This window comes from Heptranchias perlo, unplaced genomic scaffold (genome assembly GCF_035084215.1).
Source record: "Heptranchias perlo isolate sHepPer1 unplaced genomic scaffold, sHepPer1.hap1 HAP1_SCAFFOLD_44, whole genome shotgun sequence".
Lineage (NCBI taxonomy): Eukaryota > Metazoa > Chordata > Chondrichthyes > Hexanchiformes > Hexanchidae > Heptranchias > Heptranchias perlo.
In genome coordinates this window covers 11560188-11577704 of record NW_027139453.1, presented here as the reverse complement: position 1 = coordinate 11577704, position 17517 = coordinate 11560188, and the positions used below count along the sequence as shown (strand labels likewise).

General features: G+C 45.6%; 3 non-coding genes across 3 annotated transcripts; 1 reads left to right on the top strand and 2 right to left on the bottom strand.

Annotated features, from left to right (window-relative positions):
* Positions 1–6454: 6454 nt before the first annotated feature.
* Positions 6455–6526, bottom strand: trnac-aca (transfer RNA cysteine (anticodon ACA)). Its single transcript has one exon. It is a non-coding gene; the product is annotated as a tRNA-Cys (tRNA).
* A 2922-nt stretch (positions 6527–9448) lies between these two features.
* Positions 9449–9520, bottom strand: trnac-gca (transfer RNA cysteine (anticodon GCA)). Its single transcript has one exon. It is a non-coding gene; the product is annotated as a tRNA-Cys (tRNA).
* Positions 9521–16426: 6906 nt separating this feature from the next.
* On the top strand, positions 16427–16498 carry trnac-gca (transfer RNA cysteine (anticodon GCA)). Its single transcript has one exon. It is a non-coding gene; the product is annotated as a tRNA-Cys (tRNA).
* Positions 16499–17517: the final 1019 nt, after the last annotated feature.

Here is a 17517-nt window from a genome sequence, read left to right as displayed (position 1 = left end):
TAGCATGAAAACATCACAGAGGGAGGCCATTCGGCCCATCGTGCCTGTGCCAACTCTTTGAAAGAGCTATCCAATTAGACCCACTCCCCTTCCCTTTCCCCATAGCCCTGCAAAATTTTCCCTTCAAATATTTATCCAGTTCCGCTTTGAATGATATTATTGAATCTGTTTCCACCACCATTTCGGGGAGTGCATTCCAGATCCTAACAACTCGCTGCATAAAAAAATTCTCCTGATCTCACCTCTGTTGCCAATTACCTTAAATTTGTGTCCTCTGGTCACCATCCTTTCTGGCACTGGAAATAGTTTCTCCTTATTTATTCTATCAAAACCGTTCATGATTTTGAACCCCTCTGTTAAATCTCCCCTTAACCGTCTCTGCTCTAAGGAGAAGAACCCCAGCTTCTCCACCTCACTGAAGTCCCTCATCCCTGGCACCATTCTAGTAAATCACCTCTGCACGCTCTCCAAGGCCTTGACATCCTTCCTTAAGTGTGGTGGGCAGAATTGTGTTGTGGCCAGCTGGGGCCGAAACAGTGATTTATAAAGATTTAGCATGAGTTCCTTGCTTTTGTACTCTATGCCTCTATTTAAAAAGTCAACGACTCCGAATACTTTTTTTTTACAATCTGTTCAACTTGTCCTGACACGTTCAAAGATTTGTGTACGTACACCCACAGCTCTCTCTGTTTTAGCACTCCCTTTTAAATTGCACCATTTAGTTTCAAGAGCTGGCACAGGCACGATGGGTCGAATGGCCTCCTGTGTTTCGTTATTCTATGTTTTTGATTACATCTCTATGAAGCGCTTTGGAACATCCCCTAGAAGTGGGAGTGAGCAGTTCACTTTCTCCCTTCACACTTCCATCTGACCTGGGCTGGACGAAGTAGATGTTTTCGTGGTGGAATGGTTATCATGTTGGCCTCACACGCGAAAAATCCCCGGGTCAGAAACAATTTGCTGGAACTTGCTCCTCACAATCTTCCAGGCGCGAGCTTTCTCTCGTATTAATTGAGCAGCAATCCTTTCACATTCAACAACGGCTGCACCAGATTCCTGGTCTCATCACCACTGAAAGCTTTGAAGCAGACTCCTTAAAATAAAGTGCGTAAAATGAGAAGGGATGAAAGTGAGAAAAGTTAGCGTAGATTCAACAGTCATTCGGCAAACTTGTAAGAGTGTCGTTCGGTGCGAAACAGAAAATTGGGAGTTTATTAATGGTAACTAAAAGAATCATTCCGCGTGTCAGAGACTTGAATTATTTTGTGGAATTGAGTGAACTGTTTTGTCAAAACAAACTCCCTGACCGGGAATCGAGCCCTGGGCGCGGTGGTGACAGCGCCGGATGCTAACGACCATAGTCATAAATATATTGGGCTGCAGCCGTGTTGGATTAAAATTATATTTCTGATTTGTGAGCTGCAAATGCATTTCATGACTGCTGCTTACAAATGTATTTACATGTATCTCTATTATTTATTCATTTATTGGGGTGTATATATTGTAAATGTATTTTCTGGATATTTATTTACCTATGTCTTATTTTTCAATTACACACAAATACATAAAACAGCTACACACAGGTATAATGATAACCACCACACAGTTATATCCAAATGCATTTATAAATGTCACAGTTGCAATATGTATATTTATAACAAGATATAGCACATTATAAAAATAATCAAAATAAATTTATAAATGGCACACATGACATAAACACCGACTTGAAAGGAAGCATGACATCCATTTATGCACACCCATAGTTTGTATTTTCAAACCGTCCTGTTAGCAGTCCTGAACAAAATCCACACACCGAAAGTTTCGGTTTTTATTCAGATGCTGCCAGTCCTGTTATGCATTTTGAGCAGTTGTTTCCTGTGAAGTGATGATTCTGAGCTGTCTCCTTCCACGATTTTCAACTCAGCCCCTGGGCGGAGCTCGCAGCCGCCTCGTTGCAATAACAGATCAAATGGCGACTCCTCAGCTAGCTCATTCGGTATTGCATAAGACTCGGAATTTCAATGATCGTGGGTTCAAGCCCCACGTTGAGTGAATTCTGTTTTAAACTTTTCAGCTGCTTTCACGTGTGAACCCTCTGTTGCTTGACTGTCAGTGCAAGAGACGAGTCTGTCAGTGCCGCCTCGTGTGCAATGGTCAAAACTTTAAAAGGAGCAAGAAGGTGTTAGGGGTTCAGATACACGAACCTTTCTGATGAGCCTGAGATTTTGTCAGAGGTTGCTGCCTCCCCGACATCTCTTGCCCTCTTACGAGGCACTTGCTCCGGTTTCAATTTACAAACTGGGTGAGTTGGTGATCGGGTGCAGGAGACCAGGTTGCTGATCTCAGTCGGAGACTCAGCGTCCACGGGTGAGACAAAGAAAAAAAATCAGTCCGGGACCCGCCCCAATCTGCGGATGTGGAAGAAAACAAGGGAGAGTGGGTGCGAACAAAGCTGGCCACAGTCACAGAATCAGAATGGCAACTTCCTGCGGGGAGGGCGGCCGGTTCACTTGGAAAACGATCCGGACGAGAATAATGTGATTGATAAGGTGAGGGGAGCGAAATTAGGGAGCTCCTTCAGAACGTTAATTACTTGAAAATGAAGACTTTTTCCTGTGTGGTTTGTGATGAATGAAATGTTTGTGAAAAGGCAACCGTGGAGAAGGATTGAGAGCTTTTAGGACTAGCGGGAAAAGGAGGAGATTTTTTTTTTCACACAGAGGGTTGTTACGATCTGGTAGCCACTCTCTGAAAGGGTGGCGGAAGCAGCTTTCATAGGAACTTTCAAAAGGCAATTGGACAGGTGCTTGAAGAGGACTGATTCGCAAGGTTACGGGGAAAGGGCTGGGTTTTTTGGACTAAATTGGACAGCTCTTTCAACGTGTCTGCTGGGCAACACGGCCGAATGGCCTCCTTCTGTGCTGTAGTATTCTATGATTCTGTTCCATGATTTTAGTGTGGGACAGTAGAGATGTTGTTTAAAGAGAGGTAAAACTGTCCCAATCAGAGAAGAGAGAGGTGACTGATCAGTTCCCTTCTGTCCAGTGTAAGTCACCAGCGGTTTTTTTGTGGGGTAATGGTTACCAGTTCGCCTTACACGCGAACGGTCCTGGTCGGACAATTTATATTGCAATTGCTGTTTACATTCTATTCTAATGACTCAGATTATGGGACCGAGTGCAACGTATCTAAGTTTGCTGATGATACAAAGGTAGTTTGTAAAGTAAGCGGTGAGGAGGACGCAAAGGGAGGTGGACAGGTTAAGTGATTGGGTAAGAAGGTGGCAGTTGGAGTATTAGGTGGGAAAATGTGAAATTGTCCACTTTGGTCGGATGAATAGAAAAGCAAAATATTTTTTAAAAGGTGAGATTCCAATAAATGTTGTTCTTCAGAGGGAGTTATGTGTACTTGTAAACGAATCGCAGAAAGTTAACATGCAGGTACAGCAAGCAATTCGGAAGAAAAATGGTATGTTGGCCTTTATTGCAAGGAGGTTGGAGTACAAGTGTAAGCAAGTCTTGCTGCAATTAAATAGTGCTTTGGTGTGAACACACCTGGAGTACTTTGATGTCGTGTACATGGATTTTAGCAAGGCTTTTGACAAGGTCCCACATGGTAGACTGGTCAAAAACGATGTTATTGCACTAGAGAGGGTACAGAGGAGATTTACGAGGAGGTTGCCAGGGCTGGAGAATTTTGGCTGTGAAGAAAGATTGGGCAGGCTGGGGTTGTTTTCTTTGGAACAGAGGAGGTTGAGGGGTGATTTAATGAGGTGTACAAAGTTATGAGGGGGCGAGATAGATTGGGCAGGAAGGACATATTTACCTTAGCAGAGAGGTCAATAACAAGGGGGCATCGGTTTAAAGTGATTGGTAGAAGGATGAGAGGGGAGCGGAGGAGCAATTTTTTTCAACCGGATGGTGGTGAGTGTCTGGAACTCACTGCCTGAAAGGCTGGTAGAGGCAGAATCCCTCGTTACATTTAAAAAATATTTGGTTGTGCACCTGAATTGCCGTAACCGACAAGTCTACGGACCAAGTGCATGAAAGTGGGATTAGGCTGGGTGGCTCATTTTCGGCCGACGCGGAGGCGATGGGCCAAATGGCCTCCGTCTTTGCCGTAAATTTGCTTTGATTCTACAAAATTCGCACTTGTTTTTTGTAAGAGCAAATTCACTGAACGGGAGCCGAACCTGGGTCACAGGGGTGAGAGCGTCCAGCAGGGAAGGCATGCAAGATTTCTGAACACATCTGGGAATGTTTGTATTCGGTGCAAATAATATTTCTGGTTTCGTAACTCTGTTAGTTGCAAATGTATTTACATGTGTCTGTATTATGTATTTATTTATTGGGGTGTATATATTGTAAAGCTACTTTTGGCGCTGATAAGAGTCTGTATAATTCCGCAATTCATGCTTTATTTGCGTTTTCACAAGAACAAGTCTGTCTCACTGGTTCCCCAGTGTCAGGGAGGGCAGCGTCTGATGCCCTCTTTTATTTAATGTTACAAACAGAAGACAAACACTCGTATTCGTTCAAAATCAACCTGCAGGTGGACACACACACACAGAGAAACAGAGCGAAAGATACAGACCTTCTGTTAGGATTGCTGCACAAGGTCACCCAGAGACGAGCTGACTGCAATGACAGACATGAATGGCTTTGTTGGCCAGGCTCAACGAACTCAATTGGTAGAACCTATGACTCTTAACCTCACCCTTGTGGGTTCAAGCCCCACAGTTTCTGTTTTAAACTTTTTTGTTACTTTCAGGGGTGAATCCCACCTCTGACTCCCACCAGACCCGTGCAGTGTCAACCCGCACGTTGTGGCCGCGCCCGGGCTGATTTCTCTCTGTCTCACTGGGGACCGCTGAGTTTGCTGTACCGTGATCACCAACTCAGCCAGTTTGGAAATTTAAACCTGAACATGTGCCTCGCAAAGGGCAAGAGAAGGAGGGAAGGCTGCAACCTCTGACAAAATCTCATTCCCATCAGAGTGGTTTGAGTATTTGTACCCCCAACACTTTCTGCACCTTTTAAAAGTCTTGAAATTCACTGTACAGGACGCGGCACCGAGAGACAAGTCTCTTACACCAACAGTGATGCGCAGGGTCGTTTTCACTCGTAAACCAGCTCCTGTGATATTGCGATATTGTCCTGGACTCCCTCACCAGCTTGTCCATCGACCTTTAAAAATCCCAATAAAGCCTTCCATATTCCAGGGAATTCAAGTATGTAACCGCTCCTCATAATTTAATCGTTCGATCCCTGCTAACATTCTGGTAAATCTGGGCTGCGGTCCTTCCGAGGTCAATATACCATTTCACAGTAAAAGGGAATAAAACTTGAAATGAGCGTCATGAAGATCAGTTTTCTCTCACTCAAAGTTAACTGTTTACCAAAGTAAAAGATATATATTCCTCTAAAAAAAACAACAAATAGTCAATAATGAAACATTGTGGATGAATAATGAGATAAGAGTAAAATTGAAATTGAGCAAAGGCATATTCTAACTACATGGACAATAAAGGAAAGGATGATAAAGGGGAAAATGAAGACGTTAGGAAGGATGTCAAAAAGCAATCAGGAAAGCAGAAAGGAAATACAAAATTAAATTATCAAGAAAATGTCAATTATTCCACAGAAACATCAGGATAGGGATACGGCCAACAAGGGATACACAAGATATACTCACAGGTAATGACAGTGAAATGGCTGGAATATTGAAAAGTTACTTTGCCTCAGTATTTATCAGGGAGACTATACATGCTAAACATAACGTCTCCGCATTTCAATTCCATCCCCCTGGAAATGAACCCCAGTGCTTGTTTTTTTATGTCGTCACCACTTTTAGGAATTTGTGTATCTGTCGTCCGAGATCCTTGGTTAAACCAAACTTGGAGCACTGTGAACACTTCTCGTCTCCCTATTATAAAAAGGATATCGAGGAATTGGAGAAGGTGCAAAAAGTGATGATGCCAGAACTGAAAGATAATACCTTTCAGGATAGATTTAACAGCCTGATGGCTGACATGATAGAGGTCTTTGAATAATGGAAGGGTTTGATTGAGTAGACGTAGACAAAATGTTTCCACTCGTAGGGGACACAAAAACTATCGGTTATCAATATAAGATAGTCACTAATAAATCCAAATAGATAATTCATGGGAAACTTCTTTACCAAAGAGTTGCAAGAATGCGGAACTCGCTTCCTTGAGGAGCAGTTGAGGCAAATGACATCGATACATGAAATGGCAAACTAGATAAACACACGCGGGCGAAAGGAATAGAAGAGTGTGCGGATGGGGGTAAGTGAAGTAGGGAGGGAGGAGTATTGTGTGAAGCATAAAGGCTGGCACAGACCCGTTGGTCAAATGGCCTGGATCTGTGCGGCAAACTCAATAAAAACGACAGATTTTCTGACTCCTCAAAAGCAGAATTGAGAATGTACAAGGGAGCGCCTGGATTCGAAACAGAGACCTCTTGATTTGTAGTTAAATGCTCTACCACTAAGCTACACCCCCACATCTGTTACCCATTCTTGCACGCACAATGTAATGGAGCTCAGCAGCTGGCAGTCACCAATGTTGATATTACCAACATGAAAAGAAGCTTCATGAGTTATTCTGGGAGACAAATAATTACGGCAATCAGAAATGTTTCATGAATGGAGTGAGTCACATTATTGTGTACAGATGCGATGCACAACCCAACTTGGAATGCCTTGTCTCTCGGCTTTAGAGAACACATCTTTACTACCGAACGCGGAACTCGAAGCACCAGCCAAACAACATCAGAATTTCAAGTCGAGGACTTCAGCTGCTTTACAAATGCTCTGTTACTGTGCTCTGCCCACAGCTCTTTAGATACTTGCAGTCAACAAATGCAGTGCCAATTTCAATGTGTGGTTTTCCAAGGTCATGCTATCAGTGCCATATATGTAAGTGTACAGAATATAATAAAGATGCATTCAGCAGGCATTAGGCACGTGTGGCAGGAGGAGCTAGTGTGTGAAGCAACTGTAGTTAGGAGGCAATGCTGGATCTGGTTCTAGGGAATGAGATCGTTAATGTGGAGCAAGTGTCCTTTTTGGGGAGCATTTAGGGAACAGCGAACAGAGTATCATAAGGTTTAGAATAGCAATGGAAAAGGAGAAGGAGTAATCTAGATTTAAAATACTTAATTGGAAGAGGGTCAATTACAGAGGATTGAGAACTGATCCGGCCCTGGTAAAATGGAATAAAAACTGTAATCGAGCAATGGGCGGCTTTTGAAGAGGAGATTGTTCGGGTAAAGTCTGTGTACATTCACACAAGAGGAAAAGGTAGGGCAACTAAAGCCAGAGTTCTCTGGATGACGAAGGAGATACAGAATAAAATGAAGTAGAGGATGTGGTCGTATGACAGATGTCAGGTTGATAATACAAGTGAGAACCAGGATGAGAATGGAAAGTTCAGAGGTGAAGTGAAAACGGAAACCACACTTGAAGTAACGTGAACAATTCTGGTCTCCAGATTATAAGAAGAATGAAGAGGAATTGGCAAAGCTGAAAAAAAAATCACAAGGGTGATAATAGAACTCGGAGCATATACTTCTCAGGAGGACTAAACAGGTTGGAGCTCTTTTCTCTAGAAAAGGGAAGACTGAGGGGTGACCTGATAGAGGTCTTTAAGATTATGAAAAGGTTCGATAGGGTAGACATAGAAAAAAAGTTTCCATTTGTGAGGGAATTCAGGAGAATCTTCTTTACCCAAAGGGCGGTAAGAATGTGGAACTCGCCACCAAAAGGAATAGTTGAGGAAAATGGCATAGATGCTTTAAAGGGGAAGCTCGATAAAGAGATGAAAGAGAAAGGAATGTATGGCTGATAGAACGAGATGAAATAGGGCAGGAGGAGACTCATGTGGTGCATAAATACCGGAATTGACCAATCGAGATAGCTAACCTGTTTCTCTGCTGAAGCTTCAATGTAAACAACAATCCTGCTGCTACAGGGAATTCAGACTTGCTGTCTGAATCACAAAATCATTTCGAAAGAAGAGGGAGAATCGGGATTTAAAGCAGCGATCGCTTGATTTACAATTAAACACTGCAAAAAAGCAATGCACCCACTGATATCATCCACAGACAAGGTAATGCAACGGAGTTCATTACCTGGCAGACATCACTGTTGAAAGAACCAATCAGAAAAGAAGCTTCATCAGTTATTCTGGGAGAAAAATAATTACAGCAATCAGAAATGATTCATGAACGGAGTGAGTCACACTATTGTGTACAGATGCGATGCACAACCAAACATGGAAAGCCTTGTCACTAAACTTCAGTGAACACATCCTTACCACAGAACGCGGGACTGGAAGCACCAGACAAACGACACCTGAATTTCAACCAGATGTTTCTCCAGCAGCTGGCAAGTGGTCACTCACTGTGCTCTGCCCCTATCTCTGTAGATCGTTACAGTCAACACAAGAAACAACAGTTTCAATGTGCAGTTTCACAAGATCATGCTCTCAGTGCCATATATGTAAGTGCACAGAATATCGAATCAACGTAATAAATAAGCACCCAGCAGGTATTAGGCAAGTGTGGACAGGAGGAGATAGTGTGTGAAGCGACTGTAACATGTGTTAAGTCAAAATATTCAGTTGCAGGTTACGGAACAGAAGTTGGTTTCTCAAATGGAAAAGTGTATAAATTGCAGAATTCACATCCTAACCATGAAATAAGAGGCTGTGGGTGTCCAAAGTGGACAATGCTCAAAAACCTCTCTTTGGCCCTCCGGATTCGAGTAGAAATTGCTGGCCACAGGCTTGTGGCCGTGTTTCTCAATCATTATTTTAAATCTTGCCGCTCGTGCCTGGCTATTCTCCTACACTTGCTTCTCTTATCTCCAACGTTTCATTTTCCATTGTTGGATCAAGCAGTGATTCCTCTCTTGCCGACCTGTCTCCCTTTTATCATTACATCGTTCCTGCCTGCTCCATCTGTCGCCCTCTCGCTCTCACTCATTCATTCACTCAAACGCTCACGAACTCACTCACTCCCTCCCTCCCTCACTCACTCACACAATCACTCCCTCCCTCAATCCATCCACAGTAAAAGATTGAGAAAGACTTAAGTAAGACAAAGAACAAAGTAATTGATTGGAAACAAACTAATTTTGAGGGGTTAAAAATGGAACTGGGGAAGGTGAAAAAAATGACAAAGAGATAGAACAGGAGTGGGAAATATTTAAAAGGGTGATAAATCTCTCTCTGGCACTCCCTCGGAGTCGAGAATGGAAGGGTCTGATGAACGAGGGAGGAAGGGGGCCCGTGTGGAGAATGGACGCTGGCATTGAGCAAGTGGGCCAAATGGCCGACTGTGGACTCAATGTCAATAACAATCTTGCAGCTGCAGGAACAGACGAACTGCATGACTTCCGACAGGGAACATTCAAAAGATAAAGGGGGTGCTTGGATTTGAACCAAAGACCTCTTGATCTGCAGTCAAATGCTCTACCACTGAGCTACACCCCCACATCTGCATGAAATTCGCTCACAAACAAGGCAATGGAGCTTAGTACCTGGCCATCGTCAACATTGATCGCACCATTCTGAAAAGAACCTTTATGAGTTATTCTGATCGGCAAGAATATGACTCCAACTCCAGAGCCTGACCCGTCCCTTAGAATCTAACTATACCCTCCGAGCCTGCCTCCGCCCTCAGAATCTGACACGGCTCTCTGTGTCGGACCCCCTCCCCTAGCCTTTGACCTCTGCCCCAGAGTCTGACCCTTCCCCCAGAGTCTGACCCTACCTCCAGAGTCGGACTCCTCCCCCAGAGTCTGAACCTTGCCCCAGAATCTGACACCTCCCCCAGAGTCTGACCCGACACCAAGAGTCTGACCCCTGTCCCAGAGCCTGACTCCTCCCCCAATGACTAACTCCTCCCCCAATGACTGACTCCTCCCGCAGAGCCGGACATCTCCACGGCGTCTGAGTCCTCCCTCAGAGACTTACTCCTCCCTTCGAGTCTAATTCCTCCCCAAAGCCTTACTCCTCCCACGGAGTCTGACCCCTCCCCAGAGTCTGACTGTTCCCCCAGAGCCCGATTCCACCTCCAGAGACTGACTCCTCCCCCAGAGCCTGACTCTACCCCAGAGCCTTCCTCATGCCTCAGAGCCAGAGCCCTCCCCAGAATCTGACTCCTCCATCAGGGCCTGACTCTTATGAGCAGATTTTAGGTTGACTCGGCCTGAATTCATTCGAGTTTAGAAGAATGAAAGGGGATCTCATTGAAACATATAAAATTCTGACAAGACTGGTTAAAGTGAGGATATTTCCTCTGGCTGGGGCGTCCAGAACGAGGGGTCACAGGATACGGGGTAGGACATTTAGGACTGAGATGAGGAGAAATTTCTTCACTCAGAGGGTGCTGAACCTGTGGAATTCTCTACCACAGGAGGCTGTGGAGGCGAAATCACTGAATATATTGAAGAATGAGAGAGATAGATTTCTCGACACTGAAGGAATCAAGGGATATCTGGACAGAGCGGGAATATGGTATTGAGAAAGAGGATCAGCCTTGGTCATATTGAATGGCAGAGCAGGCTAGAAGGCCCGAATATGCTCCTATTTTCTATGTTACTTCGCCGGAGCAGCAGACGAGGGAGAAAGGAACGGAAGGGGAGGGAGATCGGGTGAGATTAAGTCTGGTGGCAGGATGCTTACGTGCAGCATCAACGATGGTAAAAACCAAACGAGTCGGCCTGTTTCCCTGCTGTCGACTCGATGCAAACAACAATCTTACTGCTGCAGCGAAGGCAGACTGAGTGCACGATTCCCAAGGTAAGAAGTAAAACGTACACGGAGACGTTTGGATTTGAACCAAAGCTCTTGTAATCAGTAGTTGTATGCTTTAACACTGAGGCACACCTTGATATCTGTGATGATTTTTTGCACATACAAACTGATGAAGCTTCTTTTCAGGTTGGTTATTTTAACATTGCTGACTGACAGGTACTGAGCTCCGTTACGTTTTGTGTGCAAGAAATCATCACCGCTCAGTGGTCGAGCATTTAAATACAAATAATGATGTCGTTGGTGCAAGTCCAGATATCCGCTCTCCCTTTTTTAACTGCATCCTGTTGGGAGTCATTCCGTCGGTCTACCTTCCCTGCAGCTGCAGGTTTGTTGTTTATGTTGAGTAAAATTGAGTCGACAGCAGAGAAACAGGCCACTCGGCTCAACTGGTCTATGCTGGCATTGATGCTCCACAGGAGCCTCCTCCCTCCCTTCTTCATCTGACCCTATCATCATATCCTTCTATTCCTTTCTCCACCATATGTTAATCCAGCTTCCACTCCAATGCATCTACACTATTCCCCTCAACTATTCCTTGTGGTAGCGAGTTCCACATTCTCACCGCTCGCTGCGAAAATAAGTTTCTCCCGAATTCCCTATTGGATTTATCAGTGACGATCTTATATTGATGACCTATGGTATTGGACTCCCCAACAAGTGAAATCATTTTCTCTGTGTCTAAAATGTTCATAATCTTAAAGACCTCTATCAGGTCACCCTTAAGCCTTCTTTTTTCTCGAGAAAGGAGCCCCAGCCTGTTCAATCTTTCCTGATAGATGTCTCATCTCAGTTCTGGTATCATCCTAGTAAATCTTTTATGCACCTTCTCCAATGCCTCGATATCCTTTTTACAATATTGTGTAATTTTATTATTTTATGTATTGTGTACAGATGGGGATGGGCAACCCAATGGTGTTTCAATATTGACCAGTTTGTTTTTTGAGGAATAAATTTCTCCTAAACTCTATTGATCTCCGTTTTGACTATTTGCCTCTGCTGTTCTATCTCTTTGTCTGTCCAAATGTTTTACAGTTTATTTAACGTAGTTCCAATCTCATCCGCTGAAAATTAACTTTGTTCCAATCTATTACTTTGTCTTACTAATGACTTTCTCAATCTCTTCGGGTAGAGGGATTGTGGCAGTGAGTGAGTGAATGAGTTAGTGTGTGAATGAGTGAGTGTTTGAGTGATTGAGTGCACGAGGGAGGCAGGGAGAGCAGGCTGAAGCGATGAAATGATAAAACAGAGACAGGCAGACAAGAGATGAATCACTGCTGCATCTAGTAATGGGAAGTGAAAAGGAGGAGATTAGAAATGTCAGTTTCGGGGAACATCTAGGCAATAGCGATCATAACATAACAAAGTTTAGATTAATGATTGAGAAAGACGGCCACAAGCCTGTCGCCACCAATTTTTGCCTCCATCTGACGGACAAAATGAGACTTTTCAGCATTTTCCACTTTCTTTTCCTGGAGGATTCACACTTTGGACACTCACAGCCTCTCATTTCATGGCCAGGTTGTAAATTCTGCATGTTACACACTTTTCCATTCATTAAGGCCCACTTCTGTTCCGCAACCTGCAAACGAATGTATTGACTTAAAACAATTTACAGTCACTTAACACACTGTCTCCTCCCGTCCACACTTGCCTATTGCCTGCTGGACGATTATTTATTACATTGATGCGATATTCAGTAAACTTCCATATATGGCACAGAGAGCATGATGTTGTGAAGCTGCACATTGAACCTGGTGTTTCTTGTGTTGACTGCGACGATCCTAAGAGCTGTGGGAGAGCAGAGTAAGATTGCATTTGACTGCAGCTGCAGAAATCTCTGGTTGGAATTCAGGTGTCGTTTGCCTGGTGCTTCGAGTTCCGCGTTCCGTGGTATGATGTGTTCAATGAAGCTTAGTGAGGAGGAGGCTCTGCAAACATCCCCATCCTCAATGATGGCGGAGTCCAGCACGTGAGTGCAAAAGACAAGGCTGAAGCGTTTGCAACCATCTTCAGCCAGAAGAGCCGAGTGGATGATTCATCTCGGCCTCCTCCCGAAATCCCCACCAACACAGAAGCCAGTCTTCAGCCAATTCGATTCACTCCACGTGATATCACGAAACGACTGAGTGCACTGGATACAGCAAAGGCTATGGGCCCCGACAACATCCCAGCTGTGGTGCTGAAGTCTTGTGCTACAGAACTAGCTGCCCCTCAAGCCAAGCTGTTCCAGTACAGCTACAATACTGGCATCCACCCGACAATGTGGAAAATTGCCCAGGTATGTCCTGTCCACAAAAAGGAGGACAAATCCAATCCAGCCAATTACCGCCCCATCGGCCTACTCTCAATCATCAGCAAAGTGATGGAAGGTGTCGTCGACAGTGCAATCAAGCGGCACTTACTCACCAATAACCTGCTCACCGATGCTCAGTTTGGGTTCCGCCAGGACCATTCGGCTCCAGACCTCATTACAGCCTTGGTGCAGACATGGTCAAAAGAGCTGAATTTCAGAGGTGAGGTGAGAGTGAATGCCCTTGACATCAAGGCAGCATTTGACCGAGTGTGGCACCAAGGAGCCCTAGTAAAATTGAAGTCAATGGGAGTCAAGGGGAAACTCTCCAGTGGCTGGAGTCATACCTAGAATATAGGAAGATGGCAGTGGTTGTTGGAGGCTAATCATCTCAGCCCCAGGGCATTGCTGCAGGAGTTCCTCAGGGCAGTGTCCGAGGCCCAACCATCTTCAGCTGCTTCATCAATGAACTTCCCCCCATCATAAGGTCAGAAATGGGGATGTTCGCTGATGATTGCACAGTGTTCAGTTCCATTCGCAACCCCTCAAATAATGAAGCAGTCCGAGCCCGGATACAGCAAGACCTGGACAACATCGAGGCTTGGGCTCATAAGTGGCAAGTAACATTCGCGCCAGATAAGTGCCTGGCAATGACCATCTCCAACAAGAGAGAGTCTAACCACCTCCACTTGACATTCAACGGCATTACCATCGCCGAATCACCCACCATCAGCATCCTGGGCGACACCATTGAACATAAACTTAACTGGACCAGCAATATAAATATCGTGGCTACGAGAGAAGGTCAGAGGCTGGGTATTCTGCGGCGAGTGTCTCACCTCCTGACTCCCCAAAGCCTTTCCACCATCTACAAGGCACAAGTCAGGAGTGTGATGGTATACTCTACACTTGCTTGGATGAGTGCAGCTCCAACAACACTCATGATCTCGACACCATCCAGCACAAAGCAGCCCACTTGATTGGCACCCCATCCACCACCCTAAACATTCACTCCCTTCACCATCGGCGCACAGTGGCTGCAGTGTGTACCATCCACAGGATGCACTGCAGCACCTCCCAAACCCACGACCTCGACCACCTAGAAGGACAAGAGCAGCAGGCACATGGGAAAAACACCACCGGCAAGTTCCCCTCCAAGTCACACACCATCCTGACTTGGAAATATATCGCCGTTCCTTCATCGTCGCTGGTCAAAATCCTGGAACTCCCTTCCTAACAGCACAGTGGGAGAACCATCACCACACGGACTGCAGCGGTTCAAGAAGGCGGCTGACCAACTCCTTCTCAAGGGCAATTAGGGATGGGCAATAAATGCCGGCCTCGCCAGCGACGCCCACGTCCCATGAACGAATAAAAAAAAAGTCACAAGGCTTTCCATGTTGGGTTGTGCATCGCACCTATGCACAATAGTGTGACTCACTCCATGCATGAAACATTTCTGATTGTCATAGTTATTTGTCTCCTAGAATAACTTCGGAAGCTTCTGTTCAGGTTGGTTGTATCAACATTGGTGACCGCCGGATACTGAGCTCCGTCACCTTGTTTGTGCAAGAAATGGTCTTCGATTTAACGGGTGGGGTGGTGTACCTCAGTTGGCCGAGCATTTGATTGCAGATTAAGCGATCTTTGGTTCAAATCCAGTTTCCTCCTTTTAAATTCTTATCTCGGGAATCAGGCACTCAGTCCGTCCTTCCCTACAACAACAGGATTGATGTTTCTCTCGAGTCGACAGCAGGGAAACAGATCACTCATCTCCTTTGGTCCATCCCGCTGTTGATGCTCCACATGAGTATCCTCCCTCCCCACTTCATCTCACCCTATCACATTCCCCTTCCGTCCCTGTCCCCCATCCTGTGCTCATCCATCTTCCCCTTTCACCCACCTGTCCTGTTTACTCCGACTTCTCCTCCTGGTGGCGAGTTCCACATTCTCACCACACTGGTGACCATCTTCGAGCGATGACCTCTCGTTCTGGTTTTCCTCACATGATGGAAACATTTCCTCACTCCCTGTCCACCTTATTTAAGCCACTATTTATTTTAAGGAAAGTGTTTATGATCTGGAATGCGCTGCCTGATCGGACAGTGGAGGCAGATTCAATGGCAGCTTTCAGAAAGGTAATTGGATAAACACTTGAAGGGATTAAAATTGCAGGGCTACGGGGAAAGAGCGGCGGAATGGGATTAACTGGATTGCACTTATAAAGAGCCTGCACGGGCTCGATGGGCCAAATGGAACTGGGGAAGATCAACTGCAATAAATGTTGACGAACAACGAGATAGAACAGGAGAGGCAAATATTTAAAACGGAGACCAATAGAGTTCAGTGGAAGTATATTCCTCTGAACAGAAGAACAATCGGGCCGATAATAAATTAACACTTGTTTGTGGATCCTCGTCGGTACATAATACATGAGGACACTTTTTTACACAGCGAGTGATTAGGATCTGGAATGCACTGCACTCGGGGCTGATGGAGGCAGATTCAATCATGGCCTTCAAAAGGGAACTGGATAAGTACTTGAAACGAAAAAATGTGCATGGCTACCGGGATTGGGTGGGGGAGTGGGACGAGCTGGATTCCTCTTGCATAGTGCTGGCACGGACCTGATGGGTTGAATGGCCCCCTTCCGTGATGTAACATATCGATGATTTTATTCTAAGTTAGTTAAACACGATTTGCCTTCAACAAATCCGTGCTGGCTTTCCATTATTAATCCACATTTGTCCAAGTGAGTATTAATTCTGTCCTGGATTATTCTATCTAAAAGCTTCCTCACCATTGCGATTGAACCCATTGGCCAGTCGGTGCCGGGTTTATCCAAACACTCATTCACTTCCATATATGGACAGAGAGCATGATGTTGTGAAACTGCACATTGAACCTGGTGTTTCTTCTGTTGACCGCAACGATCTAAAGAGCTGGGAGCAGAGCACAGTGAGAGAGCATTTGACTGCAACTGGAGAAAACTCTCGTTGAAATTCAGATGTCGTTTGCCTGGTGCTTCGAGTTCTGCGTTCTGTGGTAAGGATGTTTTCACTGATGCTGAGTGACAAGACTGTCCATGTTGGGTTGTACATCGCATCCGTACACAACAGTGTGACTCACTCCATTCATGAAACATTTCTGTTTGCAGTAGTTATTTGTCTCCCAGAATAACTGATGAAGCTTCAATTCAGGTTGGTAGTATCAACATTCGTGACTGCCAGGTACTGAGCTCCGTTAACTTGTGTGTGCAAGAAATCGCCAGCAATGTGGGGGGGGGGGGTGGGGGTGTAGCTCAGTGGCAGAGTATTTGATTGCAAATCAAGAGGTCTTTGGTTCAAATCCAAATGCCCCCTCTACCTTTTAAGTTCTTATCTTGGGAATCACAAACTCAGTCTGCTTTCCGTACAGCAGCAGGATTGAAGTTTCCGTCGAGTCCACAGGAGGGAAATAGGCCACTCATCTCGTTTGTTCCATGCCGCGGTTGAAGCGACACACGAGCCTCCTTCCTCCCCACTTCATCTCACCCTATCACCCTCCCATCCAGTGCTCCTCCATCTTCCCCTTTGATCCGAGCCGAGCGGAGGGAGCGTCCGATAAAAGGCGGGATTTCAGAGCGCTGAGAACAGCTGAGAGGAGCCGAGCCGAGCGGAGGGAGCGTCCGATAAAAGGCGGGATTTCAGAGCGCTGATAGGAGCCGAGCCGAGCGGAGGGAGCGTCCGATAAAAGGCGGGATTTCAGAGCGCTGAGAACAGCTGAGAGGAGCCGAGCCGAGCGGAGGGAGCGTCCGATAAAAGGCGGGATTTCAGAGCGCTGAGAGGAGCCGAGCCGAGCGGAGGGAGCGTCCGATAAAAGGCGGGATTTCAGAGCGCTGAGAGGAGCCGAGCCGAGCGGAGGGAGCGTCCGATAAAAGGCGGGATTTCAGAGCGCTGAGAACAGCTGAGAGGAGCCGAGCCGAGCGGAGGGAGCGTCCGATAAAAGGCGGGATTTCAGAGCGCTGAGAGGAGCCGAGCGGAGCTGCGACCGAGTTCGAAGTGACGTCAGGAATCAGATCGGGACGCGACACAGGGGAGGCACCTGATTGGTGAGTAGGTTCAGGTGAGTATTTCTCCTTATCCACAGGAACTGAAGTAAAAGGAAAGGGAAGGTCTGCAGGTCTTATAGGAAGTAGCGTTTATTTTTTAGTGAATCAAGGTCCCCAGTGTAGTTAACATTCTCTAAATTGAGAACAATTTAAAGGAGTAAACTCCTTAAAGGGAGTGGTAAGTAGTTTTTCTTTCCTTTTTTTTTCTCTTGACATTGTAGTTGTTCTTAAGCTAATTTAAGGGTTAAGTCATGGCAGGAGATCCCAGCGCCGTGTCATGTTCCTCTTGTG